The sequence below is a fragment of the Xylocopa sonorina genome, chromosome 1 (genome assembly GCF_050948175.1).
Source record: "Xylocopa sonorina isolate GNS202 chromosome 1, iyXylSono1_principal, whole genome shotgun sequence".
NCBI classification, from domain to species: Eukaryota; Metazoa; Arthropoda; class Insecta; order Hymenoptera; family Apidae; genus Xylocopa; species Xylocopa sonorina.
Window position 1 is genome coordinate 14,467,072 of NC_135193.1, and position 21,814 is coordinate 14,488,885.

General features: G+C 43.6%; 1 protein-coding gene across 1 annotated transcript in view; it reads left to right on the plus strand.

The window, feature by feature from the left end:
• Nucleotides 1-11,360: 11,360 nt before the first annotated feature.
• Nucleotides 11,361-21,814, plus strand: part of LOC143432387 (echinoderm microtubule-associated protein-like 2) — a 31,753-nt gene continuing 21,299 nt past the window's right edge. Inside the window, exon 1 of the mRNA XM_076909078.1 lies at nucleotides 11,361-11,632. The gene's annotated coding sequence lies outside the window, so the exon portion shown is untranslated. The remainder of the gene's footprint in view (nucleotides 11,633-21,814) is intronic.

A 21,814-nucleotide genomic window follows, 5' to 3' on the forward strand; every position in this document is an offset into this window, starting at 1 on the left:
TTATGCAACACACCCTCTAAATTAAAATTCATAACTCCAGTTTCAAAATTAAAAAATAGTTTCATTAAATGAAATTAAATACTTTTTCATCTATAGCATTTCGTAAAATATTTATACATATATGAAATATTATTAGTTAATAAATATGTACCCCATATTCAACAAATTTCGCATTTAAAGAAAAAAATACGGGGATAGGACCAACTGAAACGACACAATTTTCAGTAAAACACTCGATGATCGACAGAAAATTACTGTAAAACAGTATAAATGTAGGCTCAATTTGTAAAAAAATGTATAAAAAATATTTACACTAGTGCAATAAGTTGCAAACAGCATAAATTTATCATAAAAAAATAAAAATTAATAAATTATGGGCTGCTATAGCGTAAAAATTCATTTTATCAACTCGCGACCTTCGGCAGGGTGGGAGGTTGACGGTAGTAGGGACATGGGTATAAAAGCCGTGCAAGCCTGATAAGAGCCTTTTTGTCGTTTGGACACCGCGGCGAGAAGGTCAGGGTGGGGATGTGGATGGTCGATGCTGGTGGCTAGCTGTGGACGAGCCAAGGGTAGTGGACACTGGTGGATGATTGTGGACGGTGGTGGTCAACAGTGGACAGCGGTGGAGTAGCCAAGGATAGTGGATAGTGGTGGATGGTTGTGGACACTGGTGGCCAACAGTGGTCGACGGTGGCCGGCCGGTGGCCGACGGTGGCCGACGGTGGCCGACGGTGGCCGACGGTGGCTGAGCGGTGGCTGACAGTGGTCGACGGTGGTCAACAATAGCTGACAGTGGCTGGCCGTGGTCAACAGCAGCTGGCAGTGGTTGTCCGTGGTCAACAATAGCTGACAGTGGCTGGCCGTGGTCAACAGCAACTGGCAGTGGTTGGCCGTGGTCAACAGTAGCTAGCGGTGGCTGGTGGTGGATGACAGTGATGACAACTTTTGTCTGCTGATTGGTGAGTGAACAAATTAAAGTTTTAACTATTCAGAAATGAATTATTGGGCCCCTGCGTAGTCACCTCCACGGGGTGGGCCTGGGCCCTTGGTAACGTTTTCGAAAGACCGGTCTCTCGAAAACGGTATCAAGCTAAGGACTACGCACGTAGATATAAGTACAGTTGTAAACTCGATACTAAAAGCATTAGAATTAGTTAAAAGATTACGATTTACAACTTCTGTCTTGCATAAAGATTTCGTAGACTTGCTATCATCATTTCATTTATTTATTTCATTATCCAATTATTATTTCATTAACTTTGTAGTAGATTATTAGAATTCAATCACTGGTACTTTTAGTATCGAGTCTTTTGCAGTACAATTTAAATCTCTCAAGTCCTTTTCAGGACTTTGAAAGTTTAAGTTGGATTGCAAATAGTTTAAGTTAATTTTAGTGACTATATCTGTACATTCACATAATGTAATTTTATAAATACGTAACCTGAATCCCTTCTATACTGATTTCCCTAATTTATCTCAATGGAGCATAATTATGGTCGACGTTAATTATTTCATTTGGTATTATTCTCGTTATTTTTTCATAAACACTACTTTCTATCTATTACTTTCTATCTCTCTGTGGTGTTTGTCGTCGACGGACGATTGTTTAATGATTGGAAATCGAGTTAGTCTCTACTTTATTTTAATTTCTGCGTTTCTAAGTTCTTCCAAGATTCTTTCCAATGAAATTCTTTCCAAAAATTCTTTCCAATGCTGGTTCGAAATCCATTTCATTCTCTTTTCGTTTCAATTTCTACGTTCGACGCTGGATCAGCGCTGGATCACCGTTGGATCGCCGTGGGATGCGTGCGCACATAGATATAAGCACTTAGTTATAAGCGCTTAGATTTAAGTAATTTAATTGTAACTGAATTGTAACAAAATTGTAAAAAAATCCATTTCCTTATCCAAAGTGAGAAATAGCCATTTCTATAATCGCGTGTAGTCAGTACCGATAAACACACGTTACATTCTCCCTTGAGCATTCTAAGTTTCTACTGCGTGAAATCGCTTCACGTAGCTTTTCGTTTCTTTTCTTTTCTTTTCTTTTCTTTTTTATTCACTCTAGATTTCGTCTTCCATCGTCACGCAACGAAATAGTCGATACTCAATCAAACTGATGTGGTTTTCGGTGCCCATTGAGATTTCGCAGCCCTTGTCGATTGGTACGCCCGTTGGGTACTCGACTTGGGTATAGGCTTAGCACATTGGACGCGCTCACGCGGGTTCGTTCCGAGTAGCTCCTACCCCGTGTCGCTGGGGTCTTCGGACCTGCTGTAAGACGACTTGGGGCGGTCTGCGAAGTTCGTTCTTGTCGTTGGGCAATGCGTCCTACTGCTAAGTCTCGCTGAATTCTTGATGGTACCCGCATTCACCATTGGGGAGAGCGTGGTATCAGCTGTTTCGTCGTAAGACGTGACATAATTTGCTCGCGATTTGTGTCGGGTACGCTTCGCCTAGTGACTAGTGTTGAAGCATCGGGTTAGAATGCTCTCGCGAGAATCTAACGCAGGTTTATTTGGTACTTGTTCGTTTTGATCGCGTCGCGAATTTTATATCTATTCTTATTTGATATTAACTTCTTTTATTAACTTTAATTTAACTTAATTTTATTTGAATTTTTACTAAGAGTCATCATCTTAAATATCGTACCGTAGAACACTTTAATTTTTTTGAAGTGTAAGTAGAGTCATCTTAGAAATTTCACTTTGTATAAGAAAATGGCATTCCTCGTCATCCCTTTCGCAAAATTCCATACTGCAATCTCTAAAATGTATGTAAAGAGAATGTATTATGGATTCCGGTTGTTTGAAATTTACGAGTAGAGTCAGTTCTCGGTACCTTCTGCACCGAGAACACCTGAATGTAATGGAGGGTGGATGGGATTAGGGAAATTAGGGATGGGTCCCTGCGTAGTCACCTCCACGGGGTGGACCTGGGCCCTTGGTAACGTTTTGGAGAGATTGCACTCTGCAAAACGATATCAAGCTAAGGACTACGCACGTAGATATAAGTATAGTTGTAAACTCGATACTAAAAGCATTAGAATTAGTTAAAAGATTACGATTTACAACTTCTGTCTTGCATAAAGATTTCGTAGACTTGCTATCATCATTTCATTTATTTATTTCATTATCCAATTATTATTTGATTAACTTTGTAGTAGATTAATATAATTTAATCACTGATACTTTTAGTATCGAGTCTTTTGCAGTACAATTTAAATCTCTTCAAGTCCTTTTCAGGACTTTGAAACTTTAAGTTGGATTGCAAATAGTATAAGTTAGTTTTAAGGAACATATTTGTACATTCACATAATATAATATTATAACTGTGTAACCTGAATCCCTCCTATCCTGTCTTCCCTAATTTATCTCAATCGAGTATAATTATGGTCGTCGTTAATCAGTTCATTGGGTATCATTTTCATTATTTGTCTCTCTGTGGTGTTTGTTCTCGACGGAGGGTTGTTCCGTAAAGCAGTTTCACTATTCTTTTTTTCATTTGGAAATGAGAAAATGGTATTTCCGGTGAATACAGCGTTAGAGTTCCATCTTTTCCAAGATTCTTTCCAACTGTTTCACGTGAATGTTATGTTTTTCTCGTCATTTGATGGTTGATATCCATTCCATTCCTTATTCATTTTAATTTCTACGTTCGACACTGGATCACAGCTGGATCGCCGTTGGAACGCCGTGGAATGCGTGCGTCCTTAGTCATAAGCACTTAGATTTAAGTAATTTAATTGTAACTGAATTGTAACAAAATTGTAAAGAAATCCATTTCCTTATCCGAAGTGAGAAATAGCCATTTCTATAATCGCGTGTAGTCAGTACCGATAAACACACGTTACATTCTCCCTTGAGCATTCTAAGTTTCTACTGCGTGAAATCGCTTCACGTAGCTTTTCGTTTCTTTTCTTTTCTTTTCTATTCTTTCGAGATTTCGTCTTCCATCGTCACGCAACGAAATAGTCGATACTCAATCAAACTGATGTGGTTTTCGGAGCCCATTGAGATTTCGCAGCCCTTGTCGATTGGTACGCCCGTTGGGTACTCGACTTGGGTATAGGCTTAGTACATTGGACGCGCTCACGCGGGTTCGTTCCGAGTAGCTCCTACCCCGTGTCGCTGGGGTCTTCGGACCTGCTGTAAGACGACTTGGGGCGGTCTGCGAAGTTCGTTCTTGTCGTTGAGCAATGCGTCCTACTGCTAAGTCTCGCTGAATTCTTGATGGTACCCGCATTCACCATTGGGGAGACCGTGGTATCAGCTGTTTCGTCGTAAGACGTGACATAATTTGCTCGCGATTTGTGTCGGGTACGCTTCGCCTAGTGACTAGTGCTGAAGCATCGGGTTAGAATGCTCTCGCGAGAATCTAACGCAGGTTTATTTGGTACTTGTTCGTTTTGCTCGTGCCGCGAATTTTATTTTGCTTCAAATTAGTTCCTTTTCTTAACTTTATCGTTTCCATTCTTACTAATAGTTATCGTCTTATATATCGTACCGATGAACACTTTAATTTTTCTAAAGTGTCAATAGATGCACTTTACAAAATTCACTTCTGGTAAGATTATGCCATTTCTAATCATCTCTTTCGTATAGTTCATACTGCAATCTCTTGAATCTTTATTAGATTTTGGAGAATGTATTATGAATTCCGGTTTTAAATTCAGAAGTAGAGTCAGTCCTCGGCACCTTCTGTGCCGAGAACACATGAATGCAATGGAGGGTGGATGGGATTAGGGAAATTAGGGATGGGTCCCTGCGTAGTCACCTCCACGGGGTGGACCTGGGCCCTTGGTAACGTTTTCGAGAGATTGCGCTCTCGAAAACAGTATCAAGCTAAGGACTACGCACGTAGACATAAGTATAGTTGTAAACTCGGTACTAAAAGTACCAATATCAGTTAAAAGATCACGATTTATAACTTTTGTCTTGTATAAAGATTTCATAGATATACTTTTATTATTTCATTTATTTATTTCATTATCCAATTCTTATTTCATTAATTTTGCAGTAGATCAGAATAATTTAATCACTGGTACTATTAGTATCGAGTCTTTTGCAGTACAATTTAAATCTTTCAAGTCCTTTTCAGGACTTTAAAACTTTAAATTGGATTGCAAATAGTTTAAGTTAATTTTAACAAACATATCTGTACAATGACATAATATAATTTTATAATTGTATAACCTGTATCCCTTCTATCCTGACCTCCCTAATTTCTGGCAATCGAGTATAATTATGGTTAATGTTAATCAGTTCATTGGGTTGTATTCTTATTATTTTTTGGGGAGGGTTAATACAATCCTGCGTGATCTATAGTAATTTCTATTTCTCTGTAATGTTTGTTCTCGACGGAGGGTTGTTTAATGATTGGAAGTCCACTTAATCTCTGCTTCATTTTAATTTCTGCACTTCTAAGTTTCTTTCAATCATCCTGGGGATTGATCAATGATTTTATATTCATTGATTCTCTGATCCTAAAGCAGTTTCACTATTCTTTTTATATTTGGAAACGGGAAAATGATATTTCTAGTGAATACAGCGTTGGAGTTCTACGTTTTCCAAAATTGTTTCTAATTGTATCACGTGGAAAGATTGTCTGAAACTGTAATCAATGAAAGCTTTTTTCGTTCCCCCTTCATCTCAATTTCTACGTTCGACGCTGGATCACCGTTGGATCGCCGTGGGATGCGTGCGTCCTTAGTTATAAGCACTTAGATTTAAGTAATTTAATTGTAACATAATTGTATCAAAATTGTAAAGAAATCCATTTTTTTATCCAAAGTGAGAAATAGCCTTTTCTATAATCGCGTGTAGTTAGTACCGATAAACACACGTTACATTCTCCCTTGAGCATTCTAAGTTTCTACTGCGTGAAATCGCTTCACGTAGCTTTTCGTTTCTTTTCTTTTCTTTTCTTTTCTTTTTTATTCACTCTAGATTTCGTCTTCCATCGTCACGCAACGAAATAGTCGATACTCAATCAAACTGATGTGGTTTTCGGTGCCCATTGAGATTTCGCAGCCCTTGTCGATTGGTACGCCCGTTGGGTACTCGACTTGGGTATAGGCTTAGCACATTGGACGCGCTCACGCGGGTTCGTTCCGAGTAGCTCCTACCCCGTGTCGCTGGGGTCTTCGGACCTGCTGTAAGACGACTTGGGGCGGTCTGCGAAGTTCGTTCTTGTCGTTGAGCAATGCGTCCTACTGCTAAGTCTCGCTGAATTCTTGATGGTACCCGCATTCACCATTGGGGAGAGCGTGGTATCAGCTGTTTCGTCGTAAGACGTGACATAACTTGCTCGCGATTTGTGTCGGGTACGCTTCGCCTAGTGACTAGTGCTGAAGCATCGGGTTAGAATGCTCTCGGGAGAATCTAATGCAGGTTTATTTGGTACTTGTTCGATTTGATCGCGTCGCGAATTTTATCTCAATTCTTATTTGATATTAATTTTATTACTTAACTTAATTTTATTCGAATTTTTACTAAGAGTCATCGTATTAAATATCGTACCGTAGAACACTTCAACTTTTCTAAAGTGTCAGTAGAGTCACCTTAGAAATTTCACTTTGGCTAAGATAATGGCATTTCACGTTATCCCTTTCGCAAAAATCCATACTACAATTTCTAAAATCTATGTTAGATTTTAGAAAATGTATTATGGATTCCGGTTCTTTAAAATTTACAAGTAGAGTCAGTTCTCGGTACCTTCTGTACCGAGAACACACAGATGTAATGGAGGGTGGATGGGATTAGGGAAATAGGGATGGGTCCCTGCGTAGTCACCTCCACGGGGTGGACCTGGCTCCTTGGTAACGTTTTCGAGAGACCGATCTCTCGAAAACGGTATCAAGCTAAGGACTACGTGCTTAGATTTAAATAAATCTTTTTAGAACTTATAAATTTTATATTGTTTTAGAAATTTTCAGTTCTCTATAAGATAACATTATATGCATGGACTGCATGTAATTATTAAACTACATGCCTTAAATTGTAGGATATACGATAAAATTTTTTTACGATCGGTATTTCAGGATATAAATCACAAATTTTCGTTTGTTGGTCCATCTATCATGTGTTTGTCCGTGGTTGTTAGAAATATTTGGGAAAGTAAGACTCCTGTCATCTAACAGCCTTCTTTTCAAGCGTACAGACATCGGTTCTTGATTATGCTCATTCGATAATAAAATTTGTTTCATCTCATAAATTGAAGTCAATCGATGTTAATAACTTAATTCTACACCACTGCAAGAAACTTTCAGATATCGAACGTAAATTATTTTTCATAACTGCATAATAGTTGTACATTACTTTTTATATTCGCATATATTCGTACTTCAAGTTTGTCTTTACACGAAGAATATCTTATATTGCACCATTAATAATCTCCTCTCAAAGCAACAGCGATACTTTAAATGACATTGTAAAATATAATTAACATTCCGAAAGTTCTGACTTGGATACATACTTAAAGATCTCATTTATATTTATTAAGTGTATAATGATTATATAGTCCTCGATTAATTTACATCGACGATTTCTACGATCCGCTCTCCGCGTTTTTGGTAAAAAAATTAAGTCATCCTCCACCGAGGAAACTTGCGATACCGAAAACGGCGATCATCATTCGGATCCTCGGCAAAATTCAACGCGTAGTTTCTGCTTTAACGGTCTACGAAACACGCGAGTCTTTCAGAGGTTTATGAAACTCTCTTGAATAGAAATTCTATGGAAATGGGCGGATTTGGTAGATCCTTCATCAAAGATCAGTCTATAGGAATAATTAACACATTAAAAGCGTCTCGTGAAAAAAGATTGGTAACGCGTTGCATTACAAGCCTCTTTCGGTCATTTCATGTATTCAGAATGCACTTTATCATCTGATTCTAATACAAAATACTGATAATCAAAATCGTATCAATGCGACTCCATTATGGTACCACTAGATACCCCATTCATTCATTTTTCAATTGATTACAACATCTATAACTACTCGCATTCGAAACTCGTTCTAAAAAGAAATTACGAGCTGAATTTAGCAATTTTGAGAAATTTTCAGATCTTCGAACGATCGACAGACTGTTGCATAATTTCGCGCTCGCGAGTGTTACCTACCCCAGTTCACGGTATCCTTGGTACGCAGAATCGTCCGTGGTTGATACGAATAAGAATTGCGAAACTGAACTGGCCACGCACAATGCACGTCTCGTATCTCGTCGGCGGATACACTTTTACCTGGTGCGCGAAAGAAAGTCGCGCGATACGTGAAAGGAAGTGCCTCCGCACACGTAACCCACATTCGATACGATTCGACAATTCCGGCCGAACCGATCCTACTCCACCCACGTCCGCGGATCTATTTCAGGCGATCTATACGAGCGACTCTGTACCCCCTGTTATTGTATCTGGCCATTGATGGTGAAACTGGACAGCGTTCGCGAGCTGCAGGCTATCGAAAGAAATGCATTGTATGCATATGCAATGCACGTTCTGCATACGCTGGGGGAATTTTCCAGTTAAAGGTTCAGGTTTATCGATACCAGCGGTGTATCTAATGGTAAAAGAGACAGCGTCTACGGTTTCTTGGACGCTAAACTTTTTCGTTCTACTGCGAATCAAATAAATTAATAAACGATTCGAGTTAACAAAAGTGTTCGATCTTCTCTACATCGTTAACTTCACGAGAAATTATCATCGATTTCTTTGTTCCGCGAAAGAGAAAAATAATTGCAATAAATGGTAGTAAAAATAATGGACGGTCGAACAGGAATTTATTCAATTAACATCCCTAAACGATTAATTATCGTATAGATGAACAATTGCGACCGTCGCGTCTCTAATGGCAGGGATCCCTCGTGTCGCGGCGGGCATCGTACAATGCATATAATGACACAGTAGTTAACGACGTGGACCGTAATGTATGCACAATAGTGAAAACTCCAGAAGGCTCTATTTTCCTTCCTCGTAAGTGTCGACCCGACTGCATAATGGATTACCCGCTACCGTCGTTGGCATTGCGTAAAAGTGTAAGCCGCCGGACGTGCCGTAAATTATTAACGAATAATTTTGACATTTCAATATTAATTATACATCCGCAACGATTATCATTCGGTTCCGTGAATTAAGTCCACCGCGAAATAGAAGGGGGTCTGATTTCTGTACCTGTTTCCGAGCGAAGTTATACTTAAATGTGCTACGCGAGGGTAATTTATGATCGCGAACAGCAAGAAACGTTTATTAACCTTAAATTACCGCGTTTTAAACGTAATTTATCACAGAAAGAGAAAACGAGCGTGCCTCGACGCGTAGCCTGCGCGCGTTCTCCGTTGCGATAGGAGACATCGATCATAGAATTCCGCGGCGAACAAGCGGCTAAATTGCGAGAAACTCGCACTTTTATCCGTTAATTCTTGCTTGTTCCGGTCTCAGAAGCGGTGCCAACGAAGGAACCGGTTCCCCTCTCGAAATTTCTCTCGCACCGCTGAATCGAACGGAAGAGCGTTATTATTGTTATGCCACTGCGTCGTTCTGCTCGAAAAAAGGAGCAAACACGACAGTCCATCCGTTTTGCGCGCGGCAGAGATTCGTGTCTTTCGCGTTTACAGCCCCTTGTCCGCCATTATGGTCGCTCGTGGTGCATCGACAAAAAATGGCTGCCGGGACTATTCGAGCCTATTAGTTTCTTACGGGCAAACTCGCGCTTTCATTGCTGGTAACGCGGCTAAAGCTTCACTCGCGCTGCAATTTATTATTTCTTCACACCCTATTAAACTCGCGATACCTATATTTTCGACAACGAATGGATCGTTGGGATAAAACGAGGGATATTCCCGTAATTTTAAGTAATTGCAGCACTCGAAACGTTTCGTACTGGATATTATTACCGTGCCAAACGGTGGGTAATGGTGCTGATTTTTCTTCAGTTTTCGCGTGCCTTCGACAGTTGAGAATTTCACGCTCCTCTATCGGCCGCGGTGGATCTCAATAAATAATTGTGTTCGTGCTCGTTTATCGTCTATCAGTAACTGCAAGCCATTAATCTCCAAGTAGCCCGTAACACGCGCAATTTGCTTCGAATTTCTCGTTTCGAAATCATTTTTCGCAACGTTTCCTACGCGTATCGCCACGCGGGCCGTCCTTCGCAGGTAGAGTTTATTATCGCGCCTACATTTACGCGTTATATTTTTATCACGGCTGCGTTTCCTCGCCCTCGCCGCTATTTTTACATCGGCAAACGTGCGCTTAGGAAAGCAGATGCAGCGAAAGCGCCTCGTTTCTTTCGTGGAGTGCAGCTGAGGCACACCTGTTGCCTCCACTTCACTGCTGTAATATTCCATAGGCTCCTGCAGTTCTTTTTTTCATTTTCTTTTCCAATCGATGCGCAAAAATTTGGTTATCTCGAAGAGTTAAGCGATCGTAAATCGAAGAGAGTTGAATAATTTCGGAGCGAAATGAAATCATTCGACGACCTGTTCGGTTCGATCGCAATTATCGATTCCCCGACACTCGCAGGCGCTACCGTATTAAATGCACGTTCATTAACGCAGATATATTACCCGGGTAACACACTTTTACTTCTCGATCGCCTACTTCCTTAAAAAGTTCCACTTTTAATTTGCCGGTTCAAAACTCGTATCGCGTTACTCCTTCGACCTACTTGCACGATCCGTCCATCTTAAAATTGTTGTATTCAAAATACGTCCGCTATTAATAATCAATAAATCTGACAAAAAACCATATTGCATATCATTTTCCGCATAAATCTTCAATCTTCCAAAACAAAATTTAAAATCATCCTAAAACTTCACGATCCTATAATTTATTCTTTTCGTCGCTCGCACCAAACTTTAGAATCTACCCAAAAATACGCATTTCCAGTCTCAATTATTAAAATCGAGGATAAATTTTATTCAGCAAAATTTTTCGCTCGACTCCACGATCGATCGACATCGAAAGAAGAGAAATGAAGACAAATTCCGAGCGGAGCGCCCCGCTCTCGAGGTACGACACTGCGTCGGCTCACACCTGTTGCCCTGAATAGAACAGGCGGGTGATACGTCACTGGCGGTAAACTGTTGGCACGGCTCACCTGTTGGCCTCAGCAGTGCTTGGCTGGGTTGTTCAGCGTGCGGTTCCTTTCGCCCGGTGCTGCTTCGTGGTCGCTCTCGGTCGTCGCGTCTCAGTGTACTCCTATCCCCGTGTCGTTTCCTGTGGATCGTCGAGAGTCGAAGTCGTACGCGAGAGAACTCGAGCGTCGTCCGCGTGCCCGTCGAGTCCCGCGGTTCCGTCGAGTTTCCGTCGAGTTTCCGTCGAAGGGCGTGCGAGGACAGCGTCCGTGAGAGACACGGACGGAAGCGGTGAGCGTCGTCGGCCCTGGAAGGGCGGAAAGCGGACAGCGTAGGGCCAGACCCTGAGGAGAGGGACTTTCCACGGATTCCTGAGCGGCACGGATAAGCGTCGCGGCCGGATTGTATGCAAATACACACACGGGGAAATATCTGTCTGACCGCAGCAGCCTCCGCCACGGCAGGCTGTCCCGTCGTTATTTACGCTGCTGACTAACGTCGAAGAGGTCCACTCAGGCTGCGATCGTGCATACCGCACGATCATTTCGCGCACAGGTACCGACGTGCATCGTTTGCCTTTTCTCTTCTTTTTTCTTCTCTCTCTCTGCTCTTCCTCCTTCGCTTCGTCCTCCGCTCGCGCGTTTATTTCATTCCACGGACGCGGGTACTGCACCGTGAGTCGTTGTTACGACGCTGAGGAACGATTTCAAGGCACGCGTTATCTTGGTTCGCGTGCGCCTCGAGAAACGATTTTCCTAGACAGGGATATAAGAATTTATTGTTGCACGTGTTATTAATAGATGGTAGCGGACGACTCGAAGGAGATAGCAGTATAGCTGTAGATGTAGGTGACGCGTGATTGCGCGTTGATGTGTCTATCGGAGAACTATTTGAAACAGTGAGGTGGCACGAGAGTAAAGCGTTGCGGAGGATTTGATCAGTCGTGGTTTATAGGATCGTCGTGATTATTTAGGTAACGCTTTGATCGATAATTTCAAGCAATATTCTTAAAACCAGTCGACTTAACGCTCCTGAAAGCTATCGACTGAGAAAATCGATACAGTGCGCATATGTGCTAATACATTCTCCGATATTCCTCAATTTCCATCAGTAATTAATTAACGCATAAATAGCCACGGTTTCCATATTAACGAGTGTCGAGGTAATTTGAGATCGCGATCGCGTGGTTTTTCCCGTGGATCTTGAGCTATGCGAGTGATTTCATCGATCGTACGTTCGTTTAGAAAGTAGCCATCGGGGCCGTCAGTGATAACTCGACTGGGTGCTGATACGAAGTAGGAATGTTTCCGCGTGCGACCTTGGTATGGTTTGTCGATCGAATTTCGTCGATTCGAATTCGATTCTCTGGCGCAGAACTCGTTCTAGTCGATTTCCAACAACCTCGTCGCATTTTACAGCGACTGAACGTTACTTAAAGTAGAATCGTGACAGCAATCAGAGAACGAGCCTTTGTTGGGAACGCCACTCGTTACGATTACCTGAAACACGATAACAGGGCGTATCGATGTCTGCGTAAAGGGACAACCGAGGTACATTTTTCTCTTTCGATTGCTCGCCGCAATAGGATACGGTTGACAGAAGGCATAACGTGTTGCGCGATTTCCTTGCACGCCCGTATTTATTCGGTGCGAAATTTATTTCGTCACTTGTCGGGCAGACCGGTGAAAGCAATTCCCACAGCTCGTAGGGAGCAGCGTGTTCAACTTTTCCCTAAAACACGTCACCAACCGCATGGTGGAACGTTCGAAAAATCAGTTCGAAGAAAACATTTTTCTACGCGTTAGAAAGATGCATAATTGAATATTTGATGAGAGATACAGACTCGTTTCTACCTACAATTGTTCATAAATAGAGAATGCTGTTTTTTTCTTTCACATTTTCGCTAGAGTTTGGAGAACGCTGTGAAACAACGATAATACTCGAATTATAGGAATTCACTTTGGTATTCTAAAAAAAAAGTGAGCATCTCGCTTTCAGAAACGGAAATAAGAAAACGACTCGCGAGCAGAGCAAAAATCCGTCGAGTAAATACTCATTACGTATAACCAGCGTAAACTCGTCTGTTTTTATTCGACTTTGAACTTAATTGGTAATTCTAATCGTTTGTTTATGTCGTTACCGCTTCTTACGTTTGAAGAGTATTCGCATTCGCGTCCAGGACGGTAAAACCGTTTTTTCCCCCCCCCCCCCGCATCGATGTCTTCCATTTACTTATCGTTCGCCAGGAAACCTGTCCGCTAACTGCGCGCGTACGTATAAATTGGAGTCGGCTCGATAAATATTCGACCGACACATCTGTCGATACGGTAAAACGCGTCGAAGTTAACAAGCAAACGTTCAAACAAATGTCACGAAGCGACGAGGTGCGTCACGGACATCGTTTCACCGTCAGCGAAACATTCACGAAAGTGGAAGTACGCTGGAGTGTTTAGCCAGGGTGAGAGTGTACGGAGTGTACGCGCGAGGCGTAAAAGAAGACATCGTCCGCGGACGAAGGGGATTTTTCCATCGACACCGTTACCGTCCTGGTTTTTTCCTTCTTTTTTCCAACCGTTACCAAGACCGTCGATGAGAGTGGCGCTCTTCACGTGTCACGATTCGACGTTAACTTAGACAATGGCGAGAGAAATTACGGTGGTGAATGTCGTGAGAAACGCGGCACGCCGTTGGCCCATTGTCAGAAGCGGGCATCGTAATTGGCGAACCGGTACGCTCGGAATCTTCCTCGTTTTACCACGCGTTAAATGTTCGCGCGGAACCTTGATTTCGACTGGTGCCAAATCGTGCAGGAGGTCAGAGGAGCGTTTCTTCGTTTCGACTTGTGTGTAGATCGAGTTTACTCGAGTAACGCGAATAGATGTCGACGTGTTAAAAATACGATCGCAGACGTGTCGTTTCAATTAATACGTCTCCTGCATCTTAGCAGCACGATCGTGTGTATACAGTTATTTGTATGCTATTTGTATTACTTATTGCTGCAACGTCACTAACCATACCTGCCACGATATTACGTTGGTGGCACGGTTAATTAGCATTAGCCAACGATTCTGCGTAACCACACGGAATTTGAAATGAATAAATCGCTGGTGGATGAAGAAGATTGAGATCGTCGCAATCGATGTGTTACAATCGAACGATCCAGACGTTTGCGTTAGGAAAATTAATCGAGTAAGACGCGACATTTCGAGCACGCTTGATGTAATCGATGAAAGGATCGTTTGGAAGCTAATCTCGAGGATGCACGGAGCAATAATTCTTGTTCTTAACCCGCTTTGTACTTCACTGGCGCCGCAACGGCGACGTTCGAACGCGCACCCCAACTTCGTTGGCGCCACCACGGCGACGCGAGTAATTTGCATCGCAGCTCGACGATGTTCTCTTCGAAATAAAACTTAGCCGCGTTCCAGCGTGTCGGAGAACGGGGTTCACGCGATTGTGATAAGCGTCAAGGTCGCAGGAATGGCGAACGATCGTGGAAAGTGCTCGTTCGAGACGTGTCCAGGACCGTGGAAGTTGCGCGAAAAATTGCTGCAATCCTGCGACGCCTGGAGGAGATGATGCACGAGGAAGAACTGCCGACAGGAAGTTCATTGTTGAGAACCTTCACGGTTTAATCGTGCCAATACGTAATAGGAAGGAGTTGCAAATGAAGTTTTTTTTTAGAGACACGCTGTGCCAAGATCTTGCGGACTTAATGATGCCGCGCAACGTTCGTGGTCGAACCTTCGAAACCATCGAGAGCGGAGGCAGGAATTCAAGAGAGGAACGCTCGAAACTGAAAAATCTACGGAGATAAAGAAAGCTGCTATTAATACCCTCGTAATTAAGTATACAACGCCTCGCACAAAGGAGCTATTTTTAATGACACGGAATGTCCCATAAATACTTCATTGGCGTGGCGAGAAAAGGAGGGCGATTCTATATAAAAAGAAATTCTCAGAGAAGTAACGATTGTTTCGTTGTTTCGCGTGTTACCTGTTGTAAAGGAAATCGATTCGTTTCTAATAGTAACGCCTAGTCATACGACGTCTCGTACGATATCAATAATTTATTGCTCGACCACGAACAGAGGCGGACGACCAGTTTTTTGGTTTTTATCTCGGGGGAATTGCTGCGAAATTCCAACCGAACGCGCACACCGTCGTTCATCTTTCGTCTGTGAATAGTTCGAACTAGTCGTGGATAAGATCCACCGTTTGGATTAGCTTAGAATGGAAACGGAACGTGTTGATGTTCGTATTCTCGTCAGCGATTCGTTTCGAGCTAGAATGAATGGCGTTCAGGATTAAAGAGATAGGTACATATCGCCGAGGGTACACACCGAATAATAATTAATCACTTGTAATAGGATCAAACGTAACGAAAAAAAAACTGTTTGCTTAATCTCGACACGTGATAAATTGCCATGGCTTGCGTAATATTTTAATCAAATCTAGGCTTAATTAATTAATACATAAACGTTCAGATAAACACGGCAATAGATTCTTACGCTCATAGATAGAAGCGACTCGCTTCTCGGTTTAGGTTCGCAAGATTAATAGACGGAGTTCAGCGAAAGGCACTATAATTTTATAGAAAATATCGCTGATCGTTGAGCTTATACTCCGGAACGGGAATTTAAATGGTAACTTTATAACTCAACCGCGCATATCGCGAGGAAAATACGTTGAACAATCAACAACAGGATCTTAAATAATCGTTTAACAACGCTGTTCATACACACCTGCTGCGATACGTGGATTAATTAATATGAATCTTTATTATTCGTACAGAGAGATACGTGATCATTACCAAGCCCAAAGAGTTATTGCTCCATTATTATATCAGAGTACTCAGCGAAGTTAATACATTCGCTATTCTATTGTTCCCTAAATTTACTTCTGCCCTCTTTAGCGGACGTTTTACGATCCCCTCCTTGGAAAATGGTATTATTCGGTTGCACGCGAGTGCGACGATTAAAATGGCAAACGGGACAGCGGCGTCGATGAGATGGTGCGACGCAAACGACCGCTCGTTATTCATCGTCCGATTCGAACGCAGATCGAGCGGTGCTCGAAACAGCGGGCATGAAATCCGACTAGATTGAAGGAAAATCATGGATCACGCCTGGTAGAAAGTGAATAACTTTCGTTGTAGCCGGTGCATTAATTCCGTCGCGGACACGTGAATGCACAGCTCGCGTGGAATCGCAGTTTACTGACCTTGCAACGCGCTACCGGCGCGTTCCACGATAAGCGAAATCGTCGGTACCGGGCGGATTTAAAGCGGGCGGTCGCGCTCGAGGACAGCCGCTTTGGAAACGGAGAAAATGGCACCCCAACGGGCGCACGAAACGGTCCCAAGTCGAATGGAACCGGTGGAAACGGTTTGTCCATTAATCCCCGTGGCGAACATGCAACTGCATAGTTTGCATCGCGTCGCAGTTGACTGACCTCGAAGGCTCCAGCGAGCGCGTAGCAATGGCGGCTAGGCAGCCATCTATTAACTATGCGCGCGCGCGCGCGCTCTATTGGAATTCGAACAATTCCCGCGCGACGAAAATAAAATTCCGTCTATTTCTGGTGTGTGTCGCGCGGTATTCGAATTCAACCTTGATTAGAATCGTTCATTAGCGTCTCGTGGAGCTAGAAAATACGTGACAATCTTTGAGCGATTAAGAATAAGCTTGTCAAGGCGATTTTATAACTTTCATCATCATAAATTACTAATTTCTACGTGTATTTAAGAAAAGTGGTTAAATTAGTCGAAGAGAAGAAATAGAAATATGTCACGTTCGCCACGATTAGCACCGATTCGTTCGACTAACGACAGGGAACGACGCTTCTGCAACTATCGTTGCGTCGTACCGTTGTTACTTCAGAGTGTTGCATCCGTGATAGCACGGAAACAGAGAGCCACACTTGCCCAACGTCGTTGCTCGTTCTATTCGATATACGTTGCGTAGAAAACGCGGCTCCTTGCACGGGCAGCTCCCAGCCGAGCGTAAGGTAGGATGCGATGGCATTATGCAAATTTCGGTACCGCATCCTCCGTGCTAATGACACACTAGCAGAGAGAGAGAGAGAGAGAGAGAGAGAGAGGACGCGGCGTGTCGACGTTGAATAAAATTTATGCGAGCGTAGTCGTCATCGGCTTCTACGTTCTAATCACGCGCTAACGTCACGCGTTTCCCTGTACGCGCGGCGAATCCAGATGCCCAGGCACGTTGATAACGGTCTAAGCGCATACCGAATTGATCCTCGCGTTCCCGTCGACGCGATACGTTCGACTTAATTGCGTGTTTCCTACGCGTTTCGACGGAGGCGCTTAAAACGCGCAAATCTCAGCGGCGACGCGCAGGCATTCGAGCGATCTCGACAGGATGGTTCAGGCATATGGCCGAGGAACGCGCGTTTCTCGCGAGCTGTCCTAGAAATTACATCGCGATTGATCATCCGCGTTTCAATAGCGAAGTGTCCCTCGCACACCTACTCGTTTCTGCCTGACGAGTGATATCACTGGCGCATCGCGCGGGCAAATCGTCCACGCGCTCCTATAATCGCACGGTTCGATCTAAATTAATATCCCTGATACACGTATCGGTTCTGTTGACAAGAGCAATACCGTTATAATTCTATGTTCGGTTGATAAATAACAATTAGACACGATTTATGAACCATTAACTAGGCTAACGCGCCACCTTAACCGTTTCCTTTGGCGAACCGCAGGAAAATTACTTTTCGTTCGTGTACACTTTGTTAAATCGACGAATCAAGATAAGTCAAGTTGAAATTTATCGTGGAACTGTAACGAAAAGTTGTTCGATTAATTACACATTTTCCACCTAGCGAAAGTGTAATCGCGGTGTATTTGTTCAACTCGAATAACGATACTCGCATACTTACGCACACCAAGCTGGCTAGAAATAGTGCACGATGGTCGAAAAAATGGCGAGAGGGAAGAGGCGATAAAAAAAAAACAAAAAAAAAATGCGAATCGTGCGGGAACAAGCGTGAAACGTTTTGAAGTATCTATAGCGTGACACGAAACGCTCGAATTCCATTCTCATTCCAGTGACCACTCAAGGGAACGAAGGAATTTATCGTCGGTTCTGCATAATTAGCTGACATGCTCGTATTAATAGCCCTAAATCGGCGCGATGATATCAAACGATTTGATCGTGCATTGCAATGGGCGAGAGATACCTTAAACGCATTACACGCGAGCGTTATCTTCCATCTGGAATCGGAATTTACGATAGCGTAAAGCTGTTTTGCGTTAATAACAAAAAGAGAAAAAAAAGAAGAAAAGAAAAAAGTACAAAAGGAAGCGCTTCGTACGGGTACATTTAATTAAAATCGAAAGTACGAGCGTTAATGTACTGGCGGCGTAAAGATCTAATTAGAAAGGGCGGAGTAAATGGAATAAATATTAATTACTTAATTTCTTCTTTTTCACGTCGAAGTCGTGTGTCTATAGAAGCCTGCGTTGAAGAACTCGTTCTAAAATCTCGCGGGAAGATCTCGAGATAGCATCTCGCGAGATAGAAGTTCGTCGATGGAGGTACGTCGGAAAAGTTCTCGAGAGAGATGAATTCTTTGGTAACGAGAGTTACCGGACACGGAAAACGTTCGTGCGGGCCGCGGGCGAATTCGGGGCGGAACCGCTTAATATCGCGGTTATATCGCTCTCGGATAGCATTCTGTACGTGTAACCTGCTTAAAGTTCACCAGAACCAGTTCTACGAATATTATCTTCCAGAAACGTTAATTTACAGTCCCCCGTTGCTTTCTATGCTCCGTTTAAAACCGTTCTCAAGGCCTTTTTTTCTCTCGCGTTACGCGCGACGCGGGTCAAAATGTGACTAGTTATGATAATTCTAAACGAACTCTGCGGCGTATGCAGATATTAAGTAATCGTGCACACGTGTCGAAATGTAAGTTAGGAATAGACTCTTATAATGCGAAACCGCGGACACTTTCACTGCGATTAGAATCTGATGATAATTAAGAATTCAAGGATTCGACGTTTTGGCTTAAGGGAATGAAGAAGCCCAGAAAGACGAACGATGGACATCGTTAGAGACGCAACGCTTCAACGCAACTGCGTCTACGTTTACATAAGGTGTTCCAGATTAATTAAGATGCTTCGTTACGTCTAACCTATGCACAGGCGACGCGCTTGTTGGGGCAAGGAACATCATCGCGCGGCTCGAACGCGAAAGCGCGTTGCGCAACGGAGATTTAACTGAAAACTCGCAATTAGTCGCCGAAAAATCGTGCAACGAAGAGGCAGCAAACCTGCGGAACGATATTCTCACTTGGCGTATGAATTACGCCATCGTTCTCATTCAGTAGGCGCGTACGCCGCGCAAATTGAACCGACGAACGAAACCAGGGAATACACAGACAATAACATTTTTTCCCACTCTCATCAACGAACGTGATCCACTTTCCAAGCGTGCAGCTCGTACGTGAGGAGTACGCGAAGTTTAATTCGCTCGCTACTCACTGGAAAAATATCTAGGGTAGCCATAAAGTATCCGTGCGTTTCGATGCGAGACGTTGATAATTCCCGATTCGAAAGAAAATTATATAATCGCGTCCTTATTTAAAGGAGGAACGCTGAATACACAGAGTTTAGAATCGCAGGGAAATGGGACCCAACTGGAAACGTGGATCGCCTATAAAAGGGTGCCTGTGCGATCGTAAACGTTGCTACGTTGCCGCGAAGCAGAGCCACGAGCAAAGATACCATTATCTCCATGGAAGCGATAATCGACTGTACGAGTTTGTTCTACTCGTCGCTCGTTTCCCACGTCGACGAGCAACGAATCGCGATTGACGAGACTGGCCTGCCGTTCGAGCTCGAGCCCTGCAGCCTCTGTCAATGCGCACCGTGCACCATTCATAGAGTCGTGACATCGGTTCGCGTGCATGCAAATTGAACCTCCTATCGTTAACATAATCCTATGTCCGGCGAGAGATCCTCGCTCGCGTCTTGCTTACGTAAGGAAGAGGGCAGCGAGAAGGTGGTATGCGTTCGCGATGCGCGCGGACAGATGTGGACAGAGGATGGAAGCGAAGGAGCTGTGTGTCGGGCAGGCGTGTGTCAAACGTGATGGAATGTTGGGACAATAGCATTCCGCGCGTGTACGGCTGGCATCGATCGTTTCGTATCGTTTGGCCGATAAATTAGAGGAGTTAGAGGAGCGATGCGCGAAACGTAACCGCAGCCGGTTAAAGTAAGTTATTAGACGGTACGAAGAGGTAGGTACGCGAGCAGTGATTCTGGCCGTGTTGGTCGGACGAGCTGGTAGCGCGATCCTCGAATGAGAGGCGATACCAGTAGTTCCAGCCGCCTCTGACTGGACGGCCGCGAACCACGCGTCAGTGGACGCAGAATTCCTCGCCCGCGTTTCCAGACACGCGTTACGTGCACGTACGTATGCGCATAAATTTAGTAAAATAAGTCGAAAGAATTTGATGGGCATCTAATGAGCGCGGTCGTTTCCAACGGCTAGCGGAAAATTCTAGAGAGGCATTCAGCGGGTATCGTCGCGAGTAATCAACGTGTAACGACGGGGGACATTAATTCGTGACACACTGCGTCTATTGAAAAGTTTCTTCTTCTTCCTGGGAACGTTCTAAACTGCGACGTGACATCATAAACAGGTACACGACGCGACGTTCGATACTCGAAGTCGCATTCGCGACGAGCGAATCCTCGAGTCGTTTGTACTTCTCCGCGAAATCACGCGCTGGCGTCCAATCAGCGAGCCTGCGAATCGATTAGACCTTTAATTGCGAACGAACCATTCGACACGAAGTATCTTTACCCCACGTTCGTTATAACGTAAGGTTATCTTGAAAAAAGAGAACCACGCGACTCCATCGCGCCCAATTACGACTGTCATCCAACGTGCGCGTATACGTTACGATATATTCCCTGGTAATCGGTCACGCAACACTAATTCTTGACATTCGCAGTACCGAGAAGCGGTGTGTGTCACAACGCGGATTTGTTACAGGCGTAACGAGACTTTTGACAAGAACATTCCAGCCGTGGAACCGAATACCAGGGAATCTTAACGCTGGCTTGATATCGGGGTTACTTACAAACGGCGAACCAATTATCCGCGTCGCGCTTAATACGGTATAAGGCACGGATATGGAGTAAGAGACGCGGTAACCAATGCGTGCGAGACCGTGTGTGCGTTCGCTTACAGGCGGTATATCGTAAAATAAGCTTCGTGGGGGCCAGTCTTGTACACCAATAAGGCAGCATTCTGGCCAGGTCAATGCTTACTGGTTTTGTGTTTCAGCTCGTTCCCGCGTCTCTCTCGTTCCTCCGGCGGTGTCTCCGCTTCGGGCGAAACGCCCAAGCCGTACATTAGCCGAAGGACTCCCGAGGACACGGGCCTTTTTCGAGGATAGAGCCTCGACAAATCTCTCTTCCTCTCCTCTCCCGACAGTGGCTCGCGATAAACATTAGAACCCTCGCTTACCACCTTTTTCTGGCTGATTTTTATTGCCAACGGGAACCTCCTTCGTGGAACTTCATTAATGGCCGAGTGTTTGGGTTCTGAGCGTACCTTTTTATCGCTCTAAGGTATTTTTTATGAATGCCACCCAGGGAATTGGGAATAACGTACGCGAGATTTATTTTCCGTTCGCTTCAGTTACGTTCAATGTATCCGTATTATGGTTATACAGAAAACAAACCGCACTGACTCAC